This window comes from Colobus angolensis, unplaced genomic scaffold (genome assembly GCF_000951035.1).
Source record: "Colobus angolensis palliatus isolate OR3802 unplaced genomic scaffold, Cang.pa_1.0 Scaffold45, whole genome shotgun sequence".
In the NCBI taxonomy this organism is placed as follows: domain Eukaryota; kingdom Metazoa; phylum Chordata; class Mammalia; order Primates; family Cercopithecidae; genus Colobus; species Colobus angolensis.
The window spans coordinates 5333238-5360648 of NW_012117932.1; the positions used below are offsets into that span (position 1 = coordinate 5333238).

General features: G+C 43.3%; 1 protein-coding gene and 1 pseudogene across 2 annotated transcripts in view; both read right to left on the bottom strand.

The window, feature by feature from the left end:
• Positions 1 to 27411, bottom strand: part of DLGAP1 (discs, large (Drosophila) homolog-associated protein 1) — a 691004-nt gene that overhangs the window by 228011 nt on the left and 435582 nt on the right. The window lies entirely within an intron of this gene.
• On the bottom strand, positions 26502 to 26888 carry LOC105523071 (annotated as a pseudogene). Its single transcript, XR_001003533.1, has one exon. The product of XR_001003533.1 is annotated as a 60S ribosomal protein L34 pseudogene (transcript).

Genomic DNA, 27411 nt, shown 5'->3' on the forward strand with positions numbered 1-27411 from the left:
GGTAGCTTGATGGGGATAGCATTTAATCTACAAATTACTTTGGGCAGTATGACCATTTTCACGATATTGATTCTTCCTATCCATGAGCGTGGAATATTTTTCCATTTGTTTGTATCCTCTTATTTCCTTGAGCAGTGGTTTGCAGTTCTCCTTGAAGAGGTCCTTTACATCCCTTGTAAGTTGTATTCCTAGGTATTTTATTCTCTTTGTAGAAATTGTGAATGGGAGTTCACTCATGATTTGGCTCTCTGTTTGTCTATTATTGGTGTACAGGAATGCTTGTGATTTTTGCACATTGATTTTGTATCCTGAGTCTTTGCTGAAATTGCTTATCAGCTTAACGAGAGTTTGGGCTGAGACGATGGGGTTTTCTAAATATATAATCATGTTATCTGCAAACAATTTGACTTCCCCTCTTCCTATTTGAATATGCTTTATTAAATAGCTCTTATTATTTTGAGATACATTTCATCAATACATAGTTTATTGAGAGTTTTCAGTGTGAAGCGATGTTGAATTTTATCGAAGGTCTTTTCTGCCTCTGGTGAGATAATCATGTGGTTTCTGTCATTGGTTCTATTTATGTGATGGATTACGTTTACTGATTTGCATATGTTGAACCAGCCTTGCATCCCAGGGATGAAGCTGACTTGATCGTGGTGGAGAAGCTTTTTGAAGTGATGCTTGATTCGGTTTGCCAGTATTTTATTGAGGATTTTCACATTGATATTCATCAGGGATATTGGTCTGAAATTTTCTTTTTTTGTTGTGTCTCTGCCAGGTTTTCGGTATCAGGATATGTTGGCCTCATAAAATGAGTTAGGGAGGTGTCCCTCTTTTTTTATTGTTTGGAATAGTTTCAGAAGCAATGGTACCAGCTCCTCTTTGTACCTCTGGTAGAATTTGGCTGTGAATCTGTCTGGTCTTGGACTCTTTTTGGTTGGGAGGCAATTAATTACTGCCTCAATTTCAGAACTTGTTATTGGTCTATTCAGGGATTTGACTTCTTCCTGGTTTAGTCTTGGGAGGGTGTATGTGCCCAGGAATTTATCAGTTTCTTCTAGATTTTCTAGTTTATTTGCATAGATGTGTGTATAGCATTCTCTGATGGTAGTTTGTATTTCTGTGTGATCAGTGGTGATACCCCCTTTATCATTTTTTTATTGTGTCTATTTGATTCTTCTCTTTTTTCTTCTTTATTAGTCTGGCTAGTGGTCTATTTTGTTAATCTTTTCAAAAAAACCAGCTCCTGGATTCACTGATTGTTTTGAAGGGTTTTCTGTGTCTCTATCTCCTTCAGTTCTGCTCTGATCTTAGTTATTTCTTGTCTTTTGCTAGCTTTTGCGTTTATTTGCTCGTTTCTCTAGTTCTTTTAATTGTGATGTTAGGGTGTCGATTTTACATCTTTCCCGCTTTCTGCTCTGGGCAGTTAGTGCTATAAATTTCCCTGTAAACACTGCTTTAGCTGTGTCCCAGAGATTTTGGTACATTATGTCTTTGTTCTCATTGGCTTCAAATAACTCATTTATTTCTGCCTTAATTTCATTATTTACCCAAAAGTCATTCAGGAACAGGTTGTTCAGTTTCCATGCAGTTGTGTGGTTTTGAGTGAGTTTCTTAATCGTGAGTTCTAATTTGATTGCACTGTGCTCTAAGAGACTGTTATGATTTCTGTTATTTTGCACTTGCTGAGGAATGTTTTACTACCAATTATGTGGTCAAATCTAGAATAAGTGAAATGTGGTGCTGAGAAGAATGTATATTCCTCTGTTCTATTGATTTGGAGTGGAGACTTCTGTAGATGTCTGTTAGGTCCACTTGGTCCTAATAGACCAAGTCCTGAATTTCCTTGTTAATTTTCTGTCTTGTTGATCTGTCTAATATTGACAGAGAGGTGTTAAAGTCTCCCACTATTATTGTGTGGGAATCTAAGTCTCTTTGTAGGTCTCTAAGAACTTGCTTTATGAATCTGGGTGCTCCTGTATTGGGTGCATATATATTTAGGATAGTTAGCTCTTCTTGTTGCATTGACCCCTTAAACATTATGTAATGCCCTTCTTGTCTTTTTTGATCTTTGTGGTTTAAAGTCTGTTTTATCAGAGACTAGGATTGCAGCCCTTGCTGTTTTCTTCTTTCCATTTGCTTGGTAAATATTCCTCCATCCCTTTATTTTTTATTTTTTTGAGACAGAGTTTCGCTCTTGTTGCCCATGCTGGAGTGCAATGGCGCGATCTTGGCTCACAGCAACCTCTGCCTCCCAGGTTCAAGCCATTCTCCTGCCTCAGCCTCCTGGAGTAGCTGGGATTACAGGCATGCGCCACCACGCCTGGCTAATTTTGTATTTTTAGTAGAGACGGGGTTTCTCTATGTTGGTCAGGCTGGTCTCGAACTCCGGACCTCAGGTGATCCACCCGCCTCGGCCTCCCAAAGTGCTGGGATTATAGGTGTGAGCCACTGTGCCCGGCCTTATCCCTTTATTTTGAGCCTATGTGTGTCTTTGCACGTGAGATGAGTCTCCTGAATAAAGCACACTGATGGGCCTTGACTCTTTATCCAATTTGCCACTCTGTGTCTTTTAATTGGGTCATTTAGCCTGTTTACATTTAAGGTTAATACTGTTATGTGTGAGTCTGATCCTGTCATTATGATGCTAGCTGGTTATTTTGACCATTAGTTGATGCAGTTTCTTCATAGTGTCAATGGTCTTTACAATTGATAAGTTTTTGCAGCGGTTGGTACCAGTTTTTCCTTTCCATCTTTAGTGCTTCCTTCAGGAGCCCTTAAAAGGCAGGCCTGGTGGTGACAAAAATCTCTCAGCATGTGCTTGTCTGTAAAGGATTTTATTTCTCCTTCACTTATGAAACTTAGTTTGGCTGGATATGAAATTCTGGGTTGAAAATTCCTTTAAGAATGTTGAACATTGGCCCCCACTCTCTTCTGGCTTGTAGGGTTTCTGCAGAGAGATCCGCTGTTAGTCTGATGGGCTTCCCTTTGTGGGTAACCTGGTCTTTCTCTCTGCTGCCTTAGTGCTTTTCCTTCATTTCAACCTTGGTGAATCTGGCGATTATTTGTCTTGGGGTTGCTCTTCTTGAGGAGTATCTTTGTGGTGTTCTCTGTATTTCCTGAATTTGAATGTTGGCCAGTCTTGCTAGGCTGGGGAAGTTCTCCTGGGTAATATCCTGAAGAGTGTTTTCCAACTTGGTTCCATTCTCCTCATCACTTTCAGGTACACCAATCAAACATAGGTTTGGCGTTTTCACATACTCCCATATTTCTTGGAGGCTTTGTTCATTCCTTTTCATCTTTTTTCTCTAATCTTGTCTTCACGCTTTATTTCATTAAGTTGATCTTCAGTCTCTGATATCCTTTCTTCTGCTTGATCGATTCAGCTATTGATACTTGTGTATGCTTCATGAAGTTCTCGTGCTGTGTTTCTCATCCCCATCAGGTCATTTATGTTCTTCTCTAAACTGGTTATTCTAGTTATTGATTCCTCTAACCTTTTTTCAAGGTTCTCAGCTTCCTTGCATTGGGTTAGAACATGCTCCTTTAGCTCAGAGGAGTTTGTTATTACCCACCTTCTGAAGCCTACTTGTGTCAATTCGTCTAACTCATTCTCCATCCAGTTTTGTTCCTTTGCTGGCGAGGTGTTGTGATCCTTTGGAGGAGAAGAGGCATTCTGGTTTTTGGAATTTTCAGCCTTTTGGCACTGGTTTTTCCTCATCTTCATGGATTTATCTACTTTTGGTCTTTGATGTTGGTGACCTTCGCATGGGGTTTTTGTGTGGCCCTCCTTTTTGTTGATGTTGATGCTACTCCTTTCTGTTTGTTAGTTTTCCTTCTAACCTGCCCCTCTGCTGCAGATCTGCTGGAGTTTGCTGGAGGTCGACTCCAGACCCTGTTTGCCTGGGTATCACCAGCAGAGGCTGCAGAACAGCAAAGATTGCTGTTCCTTCCTCTGGAAGCTTCATCCCAGAGGGGCACCTGCCAGATGATAGCTAGAGCTCTCTTGTATGTGGTTTATGTCGACTCCTGCTGGGAGGTATCTCCCAGTTATGAGGCACAGGGTTCAGGGACCCACTTGAGGAGGCAGTGTGTCCCTTAGCAGAGCCTGAGCGCTGTGCTGGGAGATCCACTGCTCTCTTCAGAGCCGGCAGGTAGAAATGTTTAAGTCTGCTGAAGATGTGCCCACAGCTGCCCCTTCCCCCAGGTGCTCTGTCCCAGGGAGATGGGAGTTTTATTTATAAGTCCCTGACTGGGGCTGCTGCCTTTCTTTCAGAGTTGATTTGCCCAGAGAGGAGGAAGCTAGAGAGGCAGTCTGGCTACAGTGGCTTTGTGGAGCTGCAGTTCGAACTTCCCCATGGCTTTGCTTACACTGTGAAGGGAAAACTGCCTACTCAAGCCTCAGTAATGGTGGACCCCCTTGCCCTGACCAAGCGCAAGTGTCCCGGGTCGACTTCAGGCTACTGTGCTGGCATCGAGAATTTCAAGTCAGTGGATCTTAGCTTGCTGGGCTCTGTGGGGACGGGATCCACTGAGCTGGACCACTTGGCTCCCTGACTTCAGCCCCCTTTCCAGGGTAGTGAATGGTTCTGTCCCGCTGGCGTTCCAGGCACCACTGGGGTATGAAAAAAAAACCTCCTGCAGCTAGCTTGGCGTCTGTCCAAATAGCCGCCCAGTTTTGTGCTTGAAACCCAGGGCCCTGGTGGTGTAGGCACCCGACGGAATCTCCTGGTCTGTGGGTTGTGAAGACCATGGGAAAAGCATAGTATCTGGGCTGGAATGCATTGTTCTTCAAAGCACAGTCCCTCAAGGCTTCCCTTGGCTAAGGGAGGAAGTTCCCCAACCCTTTGTGCTTCCCGAGTGAGGCAGCACCCCACTCTGCTTCAGCTCGCCCTCGGTGGGCTGCACCCACTGTCTAACCAGTCCCAATGAGATGAGCCGGGTATCTCAGCTGGAAATGCAGAAATCACCTGCCTTCTGTGTTGATCTCACTGGGAGCTACATACTGGAGCTATTCCTATTCAGCCATCTTGCTAGCCACCTGGTATTTTATTTTTATTATTTTTTAATTATTATTATTATTATTTTTGAGACAGAGTCTTGCTTCGTCACCCAGGCTGGTGCGCAGCGGTTCAATCTCGGCTCACTGCAAACTCTGCCTCCAAGGTTCACACCATTCTCCTGCCTCAGCCTCCCGAGTAGCTGGGACTGCAGGCGCCCACCACCATGCCGGCTAATTTTTTATACTTTTAGTAGAGACGGGGTTTCACTGTGTTAGCCAGGATGGTCTTGATCTCCTGACCTTGTGATCCACCCACCTCGGCCTCCCAAAGTGGCTCCCACAGGCATGAGCCACCGCGCCTGGCCGACTTTGTTGCCCAGGCTGGAATGCAGTGGTGTGATCATAGCTTACTGCAGCCTTGATCTCCTGGGCTTAAGCAATCCTCCTGCCTCAGCCTCCTTAGTAGACTGCAGGAGTGCACACTGCCATGCCAGGCTAAGTTTTACATTTTTGGTTGAGATGGGGTTGTGCTATGTTGCCCAGGCTGGTCTTAAATTCCTGGCCTCAAATGATCTTCCAGCCTCGTCATCCCAAAATGCTGGAACTATAGGTGTGACCCACAGCACCTGGCCTGATGATAGCTTTTTAACTGTTCTAATGATCTCATCAGAGGAGCCACATGCCACATGACTCAAGAAGAAATAACCAAACAGTCCTGATCCAGGGTGAAGGCCTCCTTCAGTTATTCTTCATTCTGTAGCGTCTGTGTGTGGTGTTTCTGTTAAGGGTGAGAAGGGAAAGCAATGGCCCTGTGTTGGGGCCTCCAGAAGCAATCATGTCCCTCCCTACAAATCACTGAGAATCCTGGTTGCTGAAGAATGTTAAAATAATAATATGTGATTAGGAGAATGACAGTGCTGCAACATCAAAGAAAAAAGCTGGGCAAAGCAGAAGGATTTGACACATGCTTATGTGATAAATTTGGTGCCAGCTAGTTGAACTGGGGAACCTGAGAGACTAGAAGTTGTTGAAGAATCTGTGGTTTCAGCTAAAGAAGCAGAGAAAATGGCCAAGGAGGCCATTTGGGTCTAAAGTAGAGAAGGGGTTGGTGCAGAGAAGCTCTGTAGGCTGAGTCCAGGAGACTGTTTGGACTTTGGGTGATGAAGAAGAGGGAAGATACCATCTGATGCTGGGTTGGTATATTTTGGGTTCAGAGCAAAGAGGGACCGTTTCTCTAGGAGGAATTGAGATAATTCAGCTGAGATCTGGCAGATGGACATAGAGAAGGATAACACAAGATGACCTCAAGAGTCAAGAGTGAGGAGAGTCGTAGGAGAGGCTCTGTGTATGTGAGAGACAGAGAGACACAGGGAGTTCCTGAAGTGACTGTTTAAGATTTCAAATGTGTGCCAAGATGTCAGGGTAAAGTTCAGATGTATACCTTTGTGTTACTCTCTATGTATGAATACCCTGAGACTACCTTTAATTTATTTTAATTAATTATTTATTTACCTTTGAGACAGAGTCTCATTCTTGTCCCCCAGGCTGGAGTGCAATGGCACAATCTCGGCTCACTGCAACCTCTGCCTCCTGGGTTCCAGCGATTCTCCTGCCTCAGCCTCCCAAGTAGCTGGGATTACAGGCATCTGCCACCATGCCCGGCTAATTTTTGTATTTTTCATAGAGATGAGGTTTCACCATGTTGGCTAGGTTGGTCTTGAACTCCTTACCTCAGTTGATCTGCCCACCTCGGCCTCCCAAAGTGCTGGGATTACAGGCGTGAGCTGCTCCTGACCGCTACCTTGAATTCTAAAATAGCAGGTATGCTTCACAGTGCTCGATTGGATATGCTTCACAGCATTTCCTAAACATGTTTGGGAAATGTTATCAAAACCAGGAAGGCATAAATTGCCACCTTCCTATGGGATGGCAATAGACAAGTTTCCAAGAGAGACAGCAATAGACCCCCTAGGGGAGAGCCTGGCAGGGGTGTGGACTCCCTGCATGCAGGCGCTCTGGGATCCTGGGCTTCTTCCTAGACCCTTCCCTGGCTTTGAGAGACAGGGGAGCGAGGCAGGCTATGGGATCCTATATGTAACATCTTAGAAGTAATCACATACAAGGTAGCTAGCAGCTTAGCAAATCACACAGCTGGAAGACTTTAAGTAAATCTCTGTGGGCAGCCAGAGGGCTCAGATCTGGAAGGAGACAGCTGCTGGATGAGGAATAAGGAACAACTGAAAAGTCAGAGCAGCCTAGGGGCAGGGCCCTTACCAGTGGGGTTGAGGAGAATGACAGGCTCACTCCTGCAGCCACTCAGGTACAGGCAGTTCATCCAGGAAGCAGGAAGGGACAGAGGGAGAAGAGAGAGGACAGCAATCCAAGTCCCAGAAAGGAGTATAAGATGAGAACTTTGTCTTAGAAATAGACATGAAAGTTTACTTGCTAGGACAAAGGCAAGCAAGGGTCTCTGGAGTGTTCTCAATTCTGTGAAGGCAGGATCAACCCAGAACTGGTTAAGATGTGGAGCCTGATAGGGCCAACAGGTCATGAGGCCACTCAGAGAAAACAAGGGTTAGGAAGGAGGATGGGGACCCAGGCACATGATGGCACTGGAGGTCCCAAATTCCAAATTCCAGAATATTTAAAGTGGTGTCAAGACACTGTCTTAGGATCACCGGAAATAGTTGGTCCTTGGGATGGAATGTGGCGCTGTCCTGACGGAAGAACTGAACTTCTTGCCAGCTGACAGCCTTTGATTCATATGCTCTGAATTTTATTGCATTTACTCCAAATGCTGTTGGGCAGTTGTCCAAGGATAGGTTGGAGAAATTAATAGGAAGGGCAAGAAAACATGAGAAGTATCATAAAGAAATAGCATAAAGGACAAATAAAGGAGACTGGTAGTGAACTAGACAGGCACAGAAAATAGAGGAGAGAAATTCCCAGAACTGCTTCAGTCACGAGAGTGTAGTGACCCTGATCGCTGTTGCAGAAGGAGGAGTGTGAGGGGGATGTGTGTCCAGAGGAGAGCAAGAGGCTGTTGTTCACTTGTTTCTTTTTAGAAGGCGGAGGGATATTTGAAAGTTCACTAGATATGGACACATTCTCTGTGTTCTTCTTTGCTTTTCGTTCTTTTTTGTTACCTTTTTTTTTAATTCTAGAAAACAATTGCTTCTTATTTTCCTCCCGAAGATGCAACCAAATGCCCTGTTTTCTGGAAACATTTTAGTTGCAGCTTCACGGACTCCATTGCGGCTGACATGCATTCTTTCCCCTATGAACGCACCTCAGCAGCCGCCAGAGGGAGACTTTCCACACACGGTTTTAGCAAAGAGAATTTCCTTGGGGGATTACTGCACCCTACATGATACAAATTCCTCCTCAAGTTCCCCTTCACGGGCAGGGCTTCTAATCTTGACAGTTCCCAGAGCAGCAGGCATGGCTGTATCGGGCAATTATACCATTGGGAACATTAGGGCCGCTTTGTAAGACCACAAGCACCCAAGAACAGATGCTTTAAAAAATGTAAAAACAAGACAGCAGTGACAGCAGAAAGGACAGAGCAGCTGAGTCACCTCACTGCATTTCTCCACATCCTAGCCCCCAGGAGGATGCTCTGTGGGGCCCACAGGAAGGGCTGAGTGCCACATGCCAGGGACCCCAGAGGCTGGCAAGAATGGCTTTGCCTAGAGACCATGCTTCCTTTGGGGTGTTGCAGGGAGAGGTGGCAATACTGTTTCCCACATTAAAGAAAAAATTGACCAGGTGCGGTGCCTCTCGCCTGTAATCCCAACACTTTGGAGGCCGAGGCAGGCAGACTACGTGAGGTCAGGAGTTCGAGATCAGCCTGGACAACATAGTGAAACCTTGTTTCCATTAAAAATACAAAAATTAGCTGGTGTGGTGGTGGGTGCCAGTAATCCCAGCTACTCGGGAGGCTGAGGCAGGAGAATCGCTTGAACCCTGAAGGCAGAGGTTGCAGTGAGCTGAGATTGCACCACTGCACTCCAGACACCAGCCTGGGTGACAGAGCGAGACTCCATCTAAAATAAAAAAAAGAAAAAGAAAAAATTAAATTTCATGACTTAGTGAGAAATGGTCATTTTGGGGGTCCATTGCTTGGTTTTTTAAAAAAACTTCTTAAGCAACTCTGAATTAAAACGTCTTAGAGGACACAGTGACTCATGCCTCTCCACTTCCCAGCTTTCCAACTGAGCGGCCCACTGGGGTTCGAGGTATCTTGCCAAGAGGGAAGTATTTTTAATTTGGGCTTTATCTGTCACTCAGCTGAGGTCATAGAGACTGGCAGGAATGCATGCAATTAGAAGAAGAAGGAACACCTTTAGGATTCAATAATATTAGTATTGAATGCCTTTTGGATATTTTGGGTAGCAGGCTTGTGTAAAGAGACAAAACATGAATACATGCAAAAGCAAATGAGAAAAGTCAGCAGTTATAACACTATATTTGGGGATTCCAGAATTGGGTAATAGAGGACAAAAGTGTGCATCTCTAAGGAGTTATTTCTGTAGTTCAGTTCACAAACTGCAGAGTAGAATAAGCTTAGCAGATAGAAATAAGACATTCAGTTTTTTGTTAGAAGAGAAACATGCATAATTTGGTAGGGCTATTTAAATTTTTGAGCCAAACGAATTTCGTTGGCATGATGACTTCAGCGAACCATCTGCAAGGCTATCTGAAAGGAATCTAAAATAATTGAAGGGATTATTCCAGTTTATTTTGTGGAAAGAAATATTTTCAACTTTTCAGGCTACTTTTTTTTTTTTTTTCAGGAAACTTCAGGGGGTTAAAATGTAGTTTTGCTTTGCTCTGTATACCTCCTTGTCAACCAGTATTGTACGTGTATGTGCAGTATTATAGTCGCAATGAGTTATCTGTATTTATCTCTTAAAAATATGCTGGAAAATATGGAGCTAAACATATCATACTCGTTTAGTCGCAGTATAATTCTTCATAAGAGGCTACTCTGCCCAAACCACCAGACCCCAAGGAGCATTAAAATATTGTTTTACCAAGGGCCCAGGACTTAAACACAATTCCAGACTCAAAATGTCATTTTAACTAGGGTTACCATATATCCCAGTATCATAATAATAGTAATTATTATTTTCTGAGACAGAGCCTTGTTCTGTTGCCCAGGCTGGAGTGCAGTGGCTCGATCTTGGCTCATTACAACTTCTGCCTCCTAGGTTCAAGTGATTCTTCTGCCTTAGCCTCCCTAGTAGTTGAAATCACAGGCCTGTGCCACCACGCCCGGCTAATTTTTCTGTTTTTAGTAGGGATGAGGTTTCACCATGATGGCCAGGCTGGTCTTGAACTCCTGACCTCAGGTGGTCCTCCCTCCTTGGACTCCCAAAGTGCTGGGAATACAGGTGTGAGCCACCGCGCCTGGCCCCAGTATAATTATTAATGGTACTTTTTTTTTTTTTTATTTTGAGATGGAATCTCATTCACTCTGTTGCCCAGGCTGGATTGCTCAGGCACAATCTCTGCTCACAGCAACCTCTGCCTTGGGGTTCAAGTGATTCTCCTGCCTCAGCTTCCCAAGTAACTGGGATTACAAGCACTCACCATCACGCCCGTCTAATTTTTTTGTATTTTTAGTAGAGACAAGTTTTCACCATGTTGGTCAGGCTGGTCTTAAACTCCTGACCTCAAGTGATCCACCCACCTTGGCTTCCCAAAGTGTTGGGATTACAGGCGTGAGCCACCACACCTGGCAAATGGTACATTTTTCACACTCAGTTTGGAAGATACAATAAATGGCCACTAGGCATTTAATACGAGCCCTGGAGCTTGCAGAGTAATGGACACATAAGGGCCATTGTGTCTCTACACTCAGGAAGAGCATTGATGTGCTTAATGAGGACAGGCTGACCCCTTCCCTTCAGGCTTCCTGCAAAGAGCAAGATCAACAGCTCCGGGGCAGAAATAAAAGGCCAAGGTGCTGGAAAATAGGATATAAATCTTCTTACCCACAGCTTTCTCACTGAAGCTTGCAGGTATGAGAACAGAATGGGAGTCTGTAAGCATAAATGTTGATGTTGGAGATGGAGTTTATCGAAGACTTGCACGTGTGAGACTCTGAGTGACGTCAGCGATGTGGTGAGCAACATCGTGATCTGGATGCAGAGAGAAACTGAAGAGATGATGGAATGATTTGATACAGACCACAGAGCAGTGACCCCAGCCAGTAGGGTATGTTGACTTACTGGTGACAAGTAAGCAAGTAGCTTCAGGAAAGCACACAGCACTAAAGCAATACGTCCTGGTAGAAAAAAGTTTCCCCAAATGAGAACTTGACAAAGAGGTATTCAAAGGAATACCAACATCTCCAAGATATCAGTGCCACTGAGTTTGGGAATGGGCGGAAAAGGAATTTTAATATGGAATTAAAGAGAAGAACTGAGTTCAGCAAGGGAGAACTGAATGACATCAAAGTATTACGCATGCAATTGTAGGTTATATGGAGAATATAATGGAGAAATGGGCTGTTAAGGGCCTGATTAATTAGTAAACCAAGATCTAGTATTTGTTTACTTATCTCTTATTTACCCACCTGAACCCACCTATCTGAATACAGTTTATGTCTTAATATTTCATGACTTTTGCAGGTTCTCTCATTGTACCTCTGCACTCTGAGAAAAGCGAGAAAGATGGTGGTCTGAAGATCTCCATCTTTGCAAGAGGACTTCCTCTCATGCTTTTGATGGAAGCAGAAGAAAATGGACCCTAGGCCGGGTGCAGTGGTTCACGCCTGTAATCCCAGCACTTTAGGAGGCCGAGATGGGTGGATCACTGGAGGTCAAGAGTTAGAGACCAGCCTGGCCAACATGGTGAAAACCCATCTCTACTAAAAATACAAAAACATTAGCTGGATGTGGTGGTGTGTGCCTGTAGTCCCAGCTGCTCAGGAGGCTGAGACAGGAGAATCGCTTGAATCCGGGAGGTGGAGGTTGCAGTGAGCCGAGATTGCGCCATTGCACTCCAGCCTGGGCGACAGAGTGAGTGAGACTCCATCTCAAAGGAAAAAAATAAAAAGTAAAATAGACCTTAGATTATCTTGTGCATGTCTTTTTCATTGCACTTAGAATACTGCACTCTAATCATGGATATATTTGTCTGTTTTCCTGCGTTGGTGCTGTGTTTCTGGAAGATAGAAATCCGTTTCTATGAAGGCAAGGATTATGTCTGCCTGATTGAAAGGGGCTCCTTGGAGCTCTTTGGTCACATTAAACAGGCATAAGAATAAAGTTCTTCTAAGGAAGGGATGCTGGGGCCACTGGGTGACTTGGTGCTTAGGAGCAGAGGACTACCACAGAATGAACCTCTTCTTGGCCGGGTCTGCAATCTCTTTTGAAATTCAGAATGACATTTTTTCATCCATGAGAAAATGGCAAAAAACTGCATACAACTCATCCTTTGTAATTCCTTTTTTTTTTTTTTTTGAGACAGGGTTTCACTCTGTCACCTAGGCTGGAGTGTACTGGCACAACCCCAGCTCACTGCAACCTCCACCTCCAGGGCTCAAGCAATCCTCCCACCTCAGTCTCCTGAATAGCTGGGACTACAGGTGTGCGCCACTACACCCGGCTAATTTTTGTATTTTTCAGTAGAGACGGGGTTTCAGCATATTGGCCAGGCTGGTCTTGAACTTCTGACTTCAAGTGATCCACCTGCCTTGGCCTCCCAAAGTGTTAGAATTACAGGCGTGAGCCACCGTTGCTGGCTATAATTCCTATCCGAGCAAGAACACAGATCTGACCGTTGTAAAACAAAATGTTTTTATTGTGAGAGCTGTGAATTCACCAAGTTGAAGTTCATATGGGGTGATCTTTATGCATTTTGCCTGAGTGGTATCAGGGGTCGGGGAGTCATGTCTTCCTACCCTAGTGCCCAGGATTCCAGGTTCTTGTAAAGGCTCCCTGCACAGAACAACACAAGTGTCTCATTTCTGCTCCGTTTCTTGCCTCCTTCCTCTCCAAGAGCACCTTCAGGAAGGGTGGATGATGAGGGGAGCTGTTCGGGATGGGCATCTGGACTTAAGTGGCTTTCAATTTTGAGGCCTACTCTACAACAAGAATTTAAAAGCTTAAGTAAGCATAATTGTAAGTGAGCTAAAGCTTGGAAATGGTAATGAAGGAAAAGGATACAAAAGGACCTGAATTAGCTTTTTCTTGGAGAAAATAAATTGTAAGAGTGTACTTGACAGTACCTGTAAAGAGACTCCTCATTGTGACTCACATATGACTTTCCGAAGCTTCTCTCCCAGGTGCACATCAGGCGGAAGGAAGAAGGGAGAGAGGACCAGGTTTCTTTAAAAACAGATTTTTCAGAGAAATCGCTGTCTGCCTTTGAGATGCCTTACACCTCTTCAGAAGCCTGTAATTTGGTGGAATCCATGCTCCAAAAAGACTGGGACAGAAAAAAATTTACAAAGTCTATTTGTTTAGTTAATTTATTCAACAAATATCTACTGAGTATTTATTATATGCCAGATACTGGTTATATAATCATGGGAAAAACATAGTCCTTCCTTCAAAGTGCTCCTATAAATATACATTTGCAAATGATGGCAAGGGCTCTAAAGAAAAACTACATACAAGTAAACTCAAACCCAAGTCCTGGGCCTACATAGAAAGAGAAAGCTGCCGTGCAACCTAACATGCACTCCAATCCCCTACACACCTTCCTTCACTCTGTACTGGCCCAATCTGCCTCCAGATATTTACCAAAGACACCCCTTTAGAAGCCTTCCTAAGACTGAAGAATGTATGTTAAGAATGCTTCACTAATCACCGGTAAACCACAGAGCAGTGTTGTGCCAGCTCCTTTGATCTGATCAGCTTTGTTCGAATGTGAGCTGAACTGTTAGCATGTTTGACCTGAAGTTGAGTTCTCAACAATGTACCAGTAGAGTTGAAAGTAATTGCACATGTCAACTGTATACAATCCCTTGGTCATTTAGGGAGACAGATTACACCAGGCTTTTCAGCCTCTTTTCAGTCTGTGCAGAACATGTGCATTTGCACTGGGTCCTAGAGGCTCACTGTAAAGCAGCAGTGCAGAAATTGAAGATTTAGCACATGGTGCTGACATGAAAAGTGCAGGTGTCCATGCTAGACTGTGAATCCCTCCAGGGCAGGCATGATTTCCGCCAGCTCTGCACGCGGGGTTTGGCACAGAGAAGTGTTCAGGGTTTGTAGGACTGAAGGATTCAATAATACTTGATATTCCTCTTTTCTTTTCATTCCTACCATTGCCATGCCCAGTTAATACTGGAATTGCAAGTAGACAGCATGGGCATAAGGCTGTGGTCTCTTGCCTCTGAGATCTAAGGAGCCCAGGACAGGCCCAAACCTGGTTTCCTTTATACATTAGTTCACAAAACTAAAACTCAGGTCTACAGAAGATGAATCACTGCTACTCCTACAGCCAGTGAGAAGCACATTTAAAATAGGGTGCTGCTATTTTCTGTAGTGGAGAAAGTGATTCTTCTTGCGTGGCTAAGTTTAGCACATATAGCTTGGGTCATGGCAGGATTTATGCTTCTCTGTGCAGTGGGCTCTCTCCATAAATACCCAGTGGTCTTTCATTTTACACTAGGAAAGACAAGCTACCATGAACGGAAACCTTCTCACATGCTCTTATCCTACTCCTACCAAAAGGAAGGAATATTTAGGGAAAATGATTTGAAGGGCTGGGACTTAAGACTCCTTGTGATAAAAAATTGTCACCTGCCCCTGCAGATTTTGATGGGGGCCCTACTTCACCCCCCACCCCTTTCTCCTCCAAACCCAGCTTCAGGCTCTGCAGAAGGACATGAATTTGATTTTTGTTTGTTTGTTTATCAAGAAGAGGTATAGGTTTAGAAGGTTAAAGACTCTGGTCTAATGTTCTCCCCTCTGTTTCCAGAAAAGCTCCCATCAAGGACGGTATCAATGACTGTGGAGAGGAAAGCACAGCCCTCTTTTACTTATTTATTCCATATATGTGTTTAAAGCATTCACTACAGGTGTCACTGTTCTAAGAGCTGGAGGCATAGCAGTGAAGAAGACAGAAAAATTTTTTTGGCTGGAATTGAGATGACAAATACTCAGGTGAATATTTAATTTCATGTGCCAATAAGTGTCATGAAGAAAAAGTAAGCACTGCAAAGGACAAGAGATTGACTTGGGGCAGAGCCAAACGGCCATGAGACAGAGAGGTGAACATGGAGTTGGGAGGTGGGGGAGGGACTCCAGGCACAGGGGTGGGGAGTGGGTGGAAGCAGCGCCAGAGCCCTAAGGCAGGAACAAGCTTGCTGGGTTCCAGAAGGTCAGAGCTCTCCATGTGTGGGTCACGGTTCCCTGGTGAGTGTCTAATAAGTAACAGGTGTTCTTGAGAAGGTGGCACACAGAGGCCAGAGGACACAGCTAGGGAAACACAGGGGCTGAGGGCAAGAAGAAGGCCAGTGTGTCTGCAACAGAAGAGTCCAGAAACACGACAGAGGAAGTCAGAGAGCCGGGAGGGGCCGCCCTGGGCAAGGCCTGGCAGAGTCTTGGCTATAAACATGATGATCTCAGCCACAGAGTGTAAGAGGGCAGCACAAAAGGAAGTAAAAACAAACCCAAGGGCATACCCTTGTTGTTTCAGGCATTTCAATCTGGTAAGAACTTGATAACTGGAGAGGATGAAAGCTACAGCTTGATGCCCCTCCTGTAATGACTCCAGTGATCAATGCTTTCATCACACAAGTGAATCAGATCATATCGCTATGAATGATTGAAAATTGTGTTAAAGAATAGCCAGGTAAATCGGCCTGTTTATGAAATTTTTATGCCCAATTGGTCTATTGGAACAAAAATAGAATGTAAAACAAAAAATAAAAATACCACCTAGGTGAGACAACTTCAACTTCAATCACCTGAAAGTGGCCGATGATGATCTCCCACCCAGATCATCAGCCGTGTTGACTGTGGTGAGGAGTAAGACAGAAACCCAGCCGGGTGTGGTGGCTCATGCTTGTAATGCTGGCACTTTGGGAGGCCAAGGCAGGAGGATCACTTGAGCCCAGGTGTCTGAGGGCAGCCTGGGCAATACAGCAAAACTCCATCTCTACAAAAAAATTTAAAATATTAGCTGGCTCAGTGGCACCACCTGTGGTCCCAGCTACTTGGGAGGCTGAGGTGGGAGGCTTGCTTGAGCCCAGGAGATCAAGGCTGTTGTGACTCATGATCATGCCACTGCACTCCTGTCTGGGCAACAGAGTGAGACCTTGTCTCAAAAAGAAAGAAAAAGAAAAAAAAAAAGGAAGACAGAAATGCATCTGAGTATGGGGATGTGGTTTAGGGATGAGGAGTGTGGGGATGGGCTGTGGGAAGGGAGACATACAGAAATGTATAAGGAGGTGTGAGTCCTAGCAAACTATTCCTGGGTTCTGGCTAGAGGTGTTTTTGTGAAGATCACACTGACCCCGGTGGGGTGGCGTGGGTGGAGCATGGCCAGTGAACGGCTAGCAGTTTGGGTTTTCTTTCTGCTCTGTCCTGAAGGCTGAGGCTACAAACCTGGAATACACACTTAATGAGTGAGGATCTCACTGCACTTTTTGCCTTCTCAATTCTCCTTGAGAAATGCAGCCCTACCTTTATTTCTTGAGTGTTCTAGAAGAGATGGAAAACAGCCTGGACTGTAGTGGGGGTCAGCCCAGCATCACTGTGGTACTGAGCAGGGGTGGACTTCGGGAGCCAGAGCAGTGTTTGTCGCGGGGTTTGCACTCCCAGCAACTCACCTTTCTCTGGCCTGACCCTTCCCACTAGGCACGCAGGGTCTCTGCTGCGCTTAGCCGAGGCCTGGATACCCAGGGTTTCCCACTGGAAAGTCTCACCTGGGGCTCATGCTTCTCACCTATACCTGTTAACTCCCACAAGGCCTTCCTTAGGGAAACACCTCATGGAATTATTGAACCTCAGTTATTAAGAGCTAATAGTGACCCATAGTGTTATTTTCTCCAAGTAGCAAATAGGGTCTGATTTTAAGCAGGCCCATTACAGGGAAACAATATGGGGTGTGAAATGGCAGTGGTGCTGGGGGGCTACTTGCTGGGGAGTTTGTCAAGCCACAGAACTGCCCTTCTAATCATTCCTTGGCTTATTGCAGCTGACAGCATGGGGCTTTCCCACAGTGCATATGGGAAAATGAAAGAGGCAATCACAAGTTTTAGTTAAAGTGCTTACGTTACTACTTTTTGCAGCCAGCAGGACCATAAGTTTAAGCAAGTGGACCAAAAAGATAGAAGTGGAATCAATTCACTCCTAACTCACTTACCCAGTTTGAAAGGCAAATTCGTGGGAGTGAAGTTGTTCTACTGGTACTGTTTCCTTTACAGAGTTATCCTTCAGATGTGCTCAGAAGGGTGGGGTAGGGCACAGTGAATATTTGCAAAAGCTCTAGTATTGGCCTTGAAAGCTGTTATTCTTTTCAATCAATCCTCATCAAATCCTGCCTTGGTGCAAAAACCAGATGCAGACTATTGGGAGATCTATATACATAGGATAGACCCTGAACCACCACCAAGTACAACCCGGGTTCATGTGGACTCAAGACCATTCTAGCGTTTCTCTGTCTCCCTGCTGCTTTGCTGCTGTTCACAGCCGGATCAGCTGAGCTAGAGTTTGCACAGCTGCAACTGATTGGACTCTCAGTTGCTTTTTCCAGAACATGCAATTGGTGCCATAACCTACACAAGAGATATTAACCCTACAACTGAGAAGATTAAGAGCAAAGAATGATAAGAATGAGGACAAGGTCAATCCGAGATGGATGGCGTTGAAGGCCTGTGGACACATCGCTCAGATAACTGAAGTTTTGACAGTAATTGGAAAGATGTGTGCATCTGGGGGAAGCTTCAGTCTAAAAGGGGAAATGAGCAAATGTTACAGTGGTTTGTTAGTAGTTAGAAGTATGAGCATGTGCAAACTGCCGTTTGGGATCAAACTAAGGCATATGGTATAAGATAGAAGTAGGCTCAGTGGAGGCACAAGTAATACGCGGCACATTGATGAATTATGCCTTTGCTTATACTTCTATTTTCAGAATTTGCTTTAGCTCTTCCACTTGATTTTACCTTCAGTAATCGTAAGTATTTGGTGGTCTTTCCTCTGATACGAAGTGTGACACTTGTGTGATAGAAAGACGCATGTTTATGACACAGAGCGCCCAGGAGAGTCTGGCGCACTGCAGACGTTCAGTGCGTGTCCGCGGTGGGACTGCTATGCAGAGTACCCACATTTGAACATATGGGAAATCCAAAAATAAAAGGTTTTGAGGATGATTTACCATGTTGGACTACATAGGAAAACAGGCAGCCAAGCGGGGACACTGTCAGGATTCCGCCCTGTTCTGAAACACCCACATTTCCTCACAGCACAGTCAGAGGATGGGCCCCAGGGAGCCGACTTGATCAGCCAATTCTGTTCCAATGCTTCTGGAGGTGTGGTGTTAACATTAGAAACAATTTCTTCAGAAAGAACTTTAAGCACCACAAGTTTCTTAATCCCTTTTTTTAAAAAACAATTTTGATTCGAAATTAATTCCAGGGGAGACAGATATGGGTGTCCTGTCCAGTCATATAATCCTATGAAGACTTTCCATGGAAGCAAAGCAAAACAACGCATGATTTTCTAAGACAGAGGAGGGTTTTTCTGCGACGCGGCTGTAATCTAGAAGAGTCATTTTTGGAAGGAATCACTACAAACTACATGCCGATTTGAATAGTCCATTGTTTCTCAAACGCAGCCACAGGTTGTGCATGAGGAGACGGATGTATAGCTCCAGAAGGGATGGAAATACAATCCCAGAAGGGATGACAGTACAACCCCAGAAGGATGGAGATGCACCCCCAGATGGGAGGCTCTGGATAACATGTACGGTTCCTATTAATGTTCATGACAAATCCTAAGCACTAGGCTGAATATCAGCTTCAGTTTGCTCATCATCCTGAGTTGAAAGCCTCCTGTTGCATACATTCAGCTTGACTGCCACAGCATACTAATAGGCTTAAAAGAATTAACTGATTAGGTGGGCTTTTTTTTTTTTTCTTTTTTTTGAGACAGAGTCTGTCACCCAGGCTGGAGTGCAATGGTGTGATCTCGGCTCACTGAGACCTCCACCTCCCAGGTTCAGGAGATTCTCCTGCCTCAGCCTCCCCGAGTAGCTGGGATTACAGGCACTTGCCACCATGCCTGGCTAATTTTGTATTTTTTAGTAGAGACAGGGTTTCACCATGTTGGCCAGGCTGGTCTTGAACTCCTGACCTCAAGGTGATTTGCCTGCCTCTGCCTCCCAAAATGCTGGGATTACAGATGTGAGCCACCACGCCCAGTAACATTTTAAAATTCTGCAGACAACACTGCAGATGTAGTTTCTCTTTCTTTTAGATGAAGGCTTCACAATGCTTTGAAGTAACTTGTCCTATAAAACATGGGTTGGGAAATACCAGCCTTTGGTAGTCTTGTCCAAGGCAGTGTAACCATATGAATGGAAGAAGCTCAACTGCTTATTTCTAGGATCTCATTCCTGCCACATTCCCTCAAACAGAGAGTTCCAGAAGAACATGGGTCAGAAAAGAGAGAACTGGTGAGCATGGCTATTTTTACTTTTCCTAAAGTTTCCCCTAGAGCTGTTGGAATGGGTGAGAAATGGGCAAATGCCTTTGAGCTCTCTCTGGAAAAGATTAAGAAGAAGGGAAGGCAAAGGAAGGCAAAGGAAAAGTCAAGGAAGAGGTTGAGAAGGGAAAGGCACAGGCTGCAACGAATGTCACCAGCTAACTCAGGAGCACCATTCCCACTAGAGCTTGCGCAGTGCTGCACTGAGGTGCACAGGTGTCTGAGAAAGCATTATCCTTCGTTTCATTGCTTTGACACAGCTCACAATGCAAGGTTTCTTAATCCTCTTTTAGCGTAGGTTTGTCAATATCCCTTTCTCTCTGAATGGATAACGATGATGATGATTTGCCATGACTCTTCACAATTCTACCCAGCACTTCGCTTTTCCTATTTTCAAAAGCGCTTTCCCTTTCTGAAAACACAGATGGTTTACACTATTATATTAGATCGTGGCTGTGACAGAAACATTTTTTTCTTACCATAATTGCTTGGGGAGTTTTTCTGGCTGGAACACAGGTACTACTGAAAGCATGCCCTTGAGAGCTGAGCTTTTGTTAGAGTAAGGACTACAAAGGCATGGATTTATATTTTTAAAGACACCATGAGCTGGTTTTATGTAGCTTTATTCCTTTGTCCTAAACTTCCTCTGCTTCAAAAACCACCTGCAACTGTGGTTTGCAAATTAACTGCCTCTGACATCTGAAGAGGGAGAAAAAACCCTACAAAAATCTATAAAACCTCACTTGCTACCCATATGGGGGTCAAGGAAAGCAAAGGAAAGAATATTTTTGAAAAACTTAGTTTAATTTTTAAAAATAATTCCTTACTAGAAGATGCTGTATGCTTAGATAAATACAATAATAGCACAGCAGCACCTTTCTGGAGATAATCTCCAGTGATCCTGCCCAATCACCGAATCCAAAAGATTTCATTTAATCAAGAAAATAATATAAAAAAGGTGAAACCTGAAGGATATGCTGACATGAGATGTATTATTGCTTCCAGTAGGACCAAACCAATGAAACACTAGCTATTTCTTCATTAAAAATGGTTCCTTGGCTGGATATGGTGGCTCATTCCTGTAATCCCAGCATTTTGGGAGGCTAAGGTGGGAGGATCGCTTGAGGCCAGCCTGGGCAATGTAGTGAGACCTTGCCTCTAGAAAAAATTTTAAAAATTATCTGGGCATGGTGGCTTGTGCCTGTGGTCCTAGCTACTCAGGGGCTGAAGTGGGAGGATTGCCTGAGCCTAGGAGGTTGAGGCTTCAGTGAGCTGTGATTGCATCATTGCACTCCACCCTGGGTGACAGTGAGACCCTGTCTCATTTTTTTTTTCTTTTATTATAAAAGTGAAACATGCACACCACAGAACATTTGAAAACTAAAGTATAAGGAGAAAAACAAAACCATTTTGGTTCCAATATCAAACGTAACCACTTTAACATTCTAGTGCATTTCTTTCTAGTATTTTTTTTTCCTTAGCAAAAATTCTTGACACATTCTGAGTTATGTGTGTATGTACAAAAACACACTATTTTGGATATTGCTCCCATGTCCTGTGGATTTCTAGTTTAATATAATACCAGAGCGTTTCCCCTTCCCACAGTATTATTATTATTATTATTATTATTATTATTTTTTGAGGCGGAGTCTCACTCTGTTGCCCAGGCTGGAATGTGGTGGCTCGATCTCGGCTCACTGCAAGCTCCGCCTCCTGGGTTAATGCCATTCTCCTGCCTCAGCCTCCTGAGTAGCTGGGACTACAGGCACCCGCCACCATGCCCGGCTAATTTTTTGTATTTTTTTTTTTTAGTAGAGACGGGGTTTCAGCATGTTACCCAGGATGGTCTTGATCTCCTGACCTTGTGATCTGCCCACCTCAGCCTCCCAAAGTGCTGGGATTACAGGTGTGAGCCACCACGCCTGGCCCCCATATTATTATAAACTTTTTAAAACATTTGTGGGCTGGGTGTAGTGGCCCATGCCTTTAATCCCAACTCTTTGGGAGGTGGAGGTGGGTGGATTGCTTGAGGCCAGGAGTTCAAGACCAGCCTGGGCAACACAGTGAGGCGTCGTCTAAAAAAAAAAAAAAAAAAAAAAAATTCAAAAAGTTTTTAGACATTTTTACATATAACTTGGGTTGTTTCTTATGGCTTGGATTGGTGCAAAGAGTGTGAGTTTGCCTTTTTTTTTTTTTTTCTTTTTTGTGGAGATTCAAAACAGGGAAAAGACCTCCATCCTAGCAGCTTTATACTATTTTGTAAGGCTTTTGGAATATGATGCACTTCAAAAGAAAACTAGGAAAAATAGAATATATGTTGATGCAAATCCTCTATAGATTTTCTCAAAGTTTTATATTCACTCTAGAAATGTGATCAGCAGTCCATGAAGTCTCTTTAGTTAGATGTTTATAGACAGAGATTTGAGACCAGGTTACTACCGAGGTTCTATTAGCACCACTTAGTTATTTACAGATAAGAGAGGGAAAAGGAAAGAAGGGTGGGTAGGAATCTCACCTCCATGGCGCTTTGGACAAGACAGTGCAGAGAAAGAACAAGAAGTGGATGAACAGCCTGAGAAAGAAAAGGAAAGGAAGGCTTTCTCTGCAGCAGTTAGCACTTACCAGTCTCTCAGATTCTTGCTATCACCCATTTCTAGAAGTTCTTTTTTTCCAAGGAAGAAATTATTGAAACTTTGTTCCTCAAAATGGTTTGGGGTAACATGTGACTACCCCACTCTCTCTGTAATGAGGTGGTTTATTTTCAGGTGATTGAAAAACCAGTAAAGATTTTCTGCTTCTATGGAGACATCAGAGCCATCCCAGAAAGCTACAGTGTTCACTGGAGCAGCACATTTCCAGAGGAAATCTTATGTTCTCACCTCTCAATTAGCAGATATTCATGGGGCAAATTCTATGTACAAGAACTATAGATTTTGTGTTTAGATGGCTAACTGCTGAACCACTGCAAAGCTACAAAGTGACTGGTGTTTAAAGTCTTTAACTCCTTGTAGGGTCCCAAGGTAGCAGCTGAGATCTTATATTAGAGTGGTAGGAACTTCAAGACTGCTACGTGCCAAGGTCAAGTACTAGCACCCTGTTTATTTAAATGATTTAGAAAGTGATACAGGCTTTTGGATTGTGAGTTTCTCATTCTCTTTTTCTGAGAATGAGAACAGCTCTTCATATTTCAGGTTACCAATTTTTAAATAAAAAGAAAGTTGCTTTAATTTGTGTCAGTTTAACCTGGATTTATGTCAACATTCTTTTCATTTAAAGGGATACGGTAAATGCATTATCAATAAAACCAGAAAAGGGGCAGCGCAGTGGCTCACGCCTGTAATCCCAGCACTTTGGGAGGCCAAGGTGGGCGGATCAGGAGGTCAGCAGTTCGAGATCAGCCTGGCCAAGATGGTGAAACCCTGTTTCTACTAAAAATACAAAAAATTAGCCAGGCATGGTCTTATACCAATAAGAGGCACTGTGTGCTGGGTAAAGTGGCTCAGTGTAACTTTGGTCTCCCATTTGCGGCTGTCCATGTGAAAGTTGGGTCATACTTGATGGGGGCATTTCTAGAATGCGTGGAAGAAATATTTTTTGTATTCAACAAGCAGATAATGTTATATGATGGAGATGAAACAGTGCCTGCCCACCTATCTGCCTCTAAGGAAACCACGTTGCTCAAAACCCCCACTGAGAGCATTGTGGCCATTTTTGTCACTGGAATCTCAGAAGAAGGGGGATGAAAAAGTAGCCATAGAAATAATCACTGAAAATGGCCGGGCGTGGTGGCTCACGCCTGTAATCGCAGCACTTTGCGGGGTCGAGGCGGATGGATCACCTGAGGTCAGGAGATCGAGACCAGCCTGGCCAACATGGTGAAACATCGTCTCTACTAAAAATACAAAAATTAGCCAGGCATGGTGGCAGACGCCTGTAATCCTAGCTACTGGGAAGGCTGAGGCAGGAGAATCACTTGAACCCGCGAGGTGGAGCTTGCAGTCAGCCGAGATCGCGCCACTGCACTCCAGCCTGGGGGACAAGAGCAAGACTTTGTCTCAAAAAAAAAATAAAAAATAAAAATAAAAATAAATAAAAAATAAAAATAAAAAATAAAAGAAGAAATAATGGCTGAAAATTTCTCAAATTTGACAATTTGGGAAAAAAATACAGGCAAATCCAATAGAGTTTCCTTCTCTAAAAGTTTCTAAGTTATATTTGATATTTGAAGCAAAAAGTATAACATTGTGCGACGAGAATCTTGACGTATGTGTAGGAAATATTGAAGATAATTTTAAGTGGGAGAGGGCAAAGAGACTTTGAAGGGAGGTAAGATTTCTATACTTCACCCAACTGGCAAAATGTGGATACTAGGAGATCGTTGTGGTGACGGAATGGTTCTACATCTTGATTATAGTGGTGGATATAGAAATCTACACATGATAAAATGATGGACTATTCGGCCGGGCGCAGTGCCTCACACCTGTAATCCCAGCACTTTAGGAGGCCGGGGCAGGCGGATCGTGAAGGTCAGGAGATTGAGACCATCCTGGCTAATATGGTGAAACCCCGTCTCTACTAAAAATACAAAAATCAGCCGGGTGTGGTGGCAGGTGCCTGTAGTCCCAGCTACTCGGGAGGCTGACGCAGGAGAATGATATGAACCCGGGAGGCGGAGCTTGCAGTGAGCCCAGATCGCGCCACTGCACTCCAGCCTGGGTGACAGAGCGAGACTCTGTCTCAAAACAACAACAACAACAACAACAACAACAAAAAACCTATTCATACACATCGCAACAATGTCAATGTCTTGGTTTTGATATTGTTGAGATGTAACTGTTGGGGAAACTGGGTGAAGAGTACAGGGACCTCTATGTTCTATCTTTGTAATTTCCTATAAATCTATAATCATTTCTAATTAACAAGATAAAAATAAAAGATGATTGAAAGAAGTTTCTCGAAAATGATACAAGCAAACATCGAAGTATCATTGTGATTCTCTGGCCATAATCAACATTTTAGAAAAGAGAAAGGTTTTCAAAAGCAATGTAGTGGACGAGGTGGACCCACTAATTTTCATAAATTTTACATTTCATTGTGGGGCAAATATGTGATGGAATGTTAGGTGAAAAAGAAATTTAAGGTTGGATTTGAAGAGAGACAGGATGGCAGTCCTATCCAGAAATTCAGGATGAACTTCTGTCTTGATTAGATCTGATACTTCTTGTCAGACATACATCTCTACAACATGAAACTGGTTAATCAATGTTAAGTTTAATAATAGTATGTACCCCTTTGAAACCACAAAATATTCTAGGGATAAAAGCTAATTAAACTTTGACAGTCTGTCATATTTTTAGAGATAACTTAGACTAGTTATTTTCTTCCATAAGTTTAATTAGAAGTTATAGAATTAAAATTAGTATTCTCAGTAATATTGATAATTAGAAGAAAAAAGTAAGTAAAAAGTAAGTAAAATAAAAGAAAAATTCTCTTGTATGTTGGTGGAAAAATTATCTTGCATGTCAGTAGGACACCAGCAGATGGCAAAGAAAGCTTTCAAAATGATCGCCAGAGTTACACGATCATTGATTTGTCATTAAAATAAATGTGAGACTGTTTCAAATGCCAATATAGTAAAATCATGGTACTATTCATTTTGGTCTTCTCTGTTCTTAATCAAGGACACTTGGCAGCAGGAAAGGTTTGCCCTGAAAACTTGACAGAAAGTCAATGGCAGTAGGTATAGACAGAAATACAAAACTTCAGGTCCTGGATTTACCACTTGGAGCTGAATAATGTTGCTCTTAAAGTGGCTTTGCAGCATTGTCCAAACGCCAGTACTAATTACATGGACAGTTTCCAACTGCTATGACTTTGCTATATTTGTTAATGTTTAATACGAACCGGATCAGAGAACTCTGGATTATGAAGGCTTTTTTAAATGTCAGTTTCTTCCATCATAACAGTGCCTATGGGCCAGGTACAGGGGCTTATACCTGTAATCCTAGCACTTTGGGAGGTTGAGGCAGGAGGACTGGCTGAGCCCAGGAGTTTGAGACCAGCCTGGGCAACATACTAAGACCTTGTCTCAAAAAAAAAAAAAAAAAATTATATATATATATATATATATATGCTGAGCCTGGTGTGATCCCAGCTACCCTGGGGGCTGAGTTGAGAGGATTACTGCATTGCTTGAGCACAGGATGTCGAGGCTGCAGTCAGCTGGGATTGCACCACGGTACTCCAGCCCGGGCGGCAGAGTGAGACCCTGCCTCCAGAAAAAAAAAAAAAAAAAAAAGGTGTCTGTGGAGGTATCATAAAGAAAAAAGTGAATGATAAAGATTCCCATTGAGAGAGCCTGTTTTTCTAGTTTGTGTTTTCTGATTGACCTTTGTAACTGAGTTGCTATTGTTCACGTCTTTGCTCTACAGTTCAATCAAGAGACCAGTCAGATCAGAATTACATTAGTTTAGTATTTTTTCACTTAACCCAAGGGCACAGATACCTGACCACTTCATCAGCCTCAAAACAGAATTTGCCACCTGCTTAATTTACGCATGAGTTGGCAAAAATTATGTTTTCCATTTAGTGCGGTCTGACAACCCCATGACTAGATCAGGGGATTGGATATTTGATCTTCCAAGTACACATAATGTCAAAACGACTGAGTGTAACCGGAAATTTTAAACCCAGAGAGTATTTTCCTTTTATAGGCTTTAAAAAAATTTACTTTAATTTCAGTCTATTTTTTTTTAAAACCTTTTCCTTCCTTCCTTTTTTTTTTTGCAAGTCTTTTCATTTTTATTACTCAAAAAAGTTTCATTTTTTTATTTAGCTTCCTGACTCTGTGCTTGTGCCTTCAACACTTTCACAACGATTTTCTGTTCCTTGATAAGGAAAGCACGCTCGATCCTGTCACGAACACATTTAGCACACATGGAACCACCATAGGCCCTGCTGACATGTTTCTTTGTTTTGGACAATCTCATAAGAACTTCAGGTCTTACAGCGCGAACCCCTCGAAGTCTGCCTGGGCACACACCACATGCAGATTTTGGTGCTTTCCCAACCTTCTTGGTATAAAGGTAAACAATTCTATTACCAGGGGTTCGGGACAGCCTAGTTTTGTTAGAGGCTGTATTGTAGGAAAGCCTATGTCGGTATGTCAAACCCTGGACCATTCTGAATGCCTGCAGACAATGTCCCCGGAAGAGGCACATCTTTTTCTTTAAACAGATATTTCACAGACAAACCAACATGAGAGGCCACGTCAATAATATGTGAACAAATGTTTCTTTAAAAAGGAGAATTTTCCAGAAATTATTATAGAAAATACAGGTTTCAAATATGGCAGGAAGCTAGATGCATATTTGGGAGAGGAAAGAATGAAAGAAAACAGCTCCTAGGCGTTTTATTCCAGAAATGGATTTGTATTAAATTATTTCAGATTATACCATAGTTGCCAAGGCATTTATTGGTGACTACAGAGAGAATTTCACTTACTATCTGTGGGGCCTGGTCAAATTGTATAAACCCTCTAAGTCTTATTTGTTTTTTTCTCTGTTTGATTTAAATGATAATACCATGTAGGAGTCATAGAGTATGCATTATGGTTACGTTAGATAATCTATGCAGCTGTTTGTATGCCTGTCAAATAATAAGTGCTTAAAGGTTAGCTATTATCATTATTATTAAACTAAGCCAGATTGAGAGATTTCAAATCAAAGCCAAAGTAGA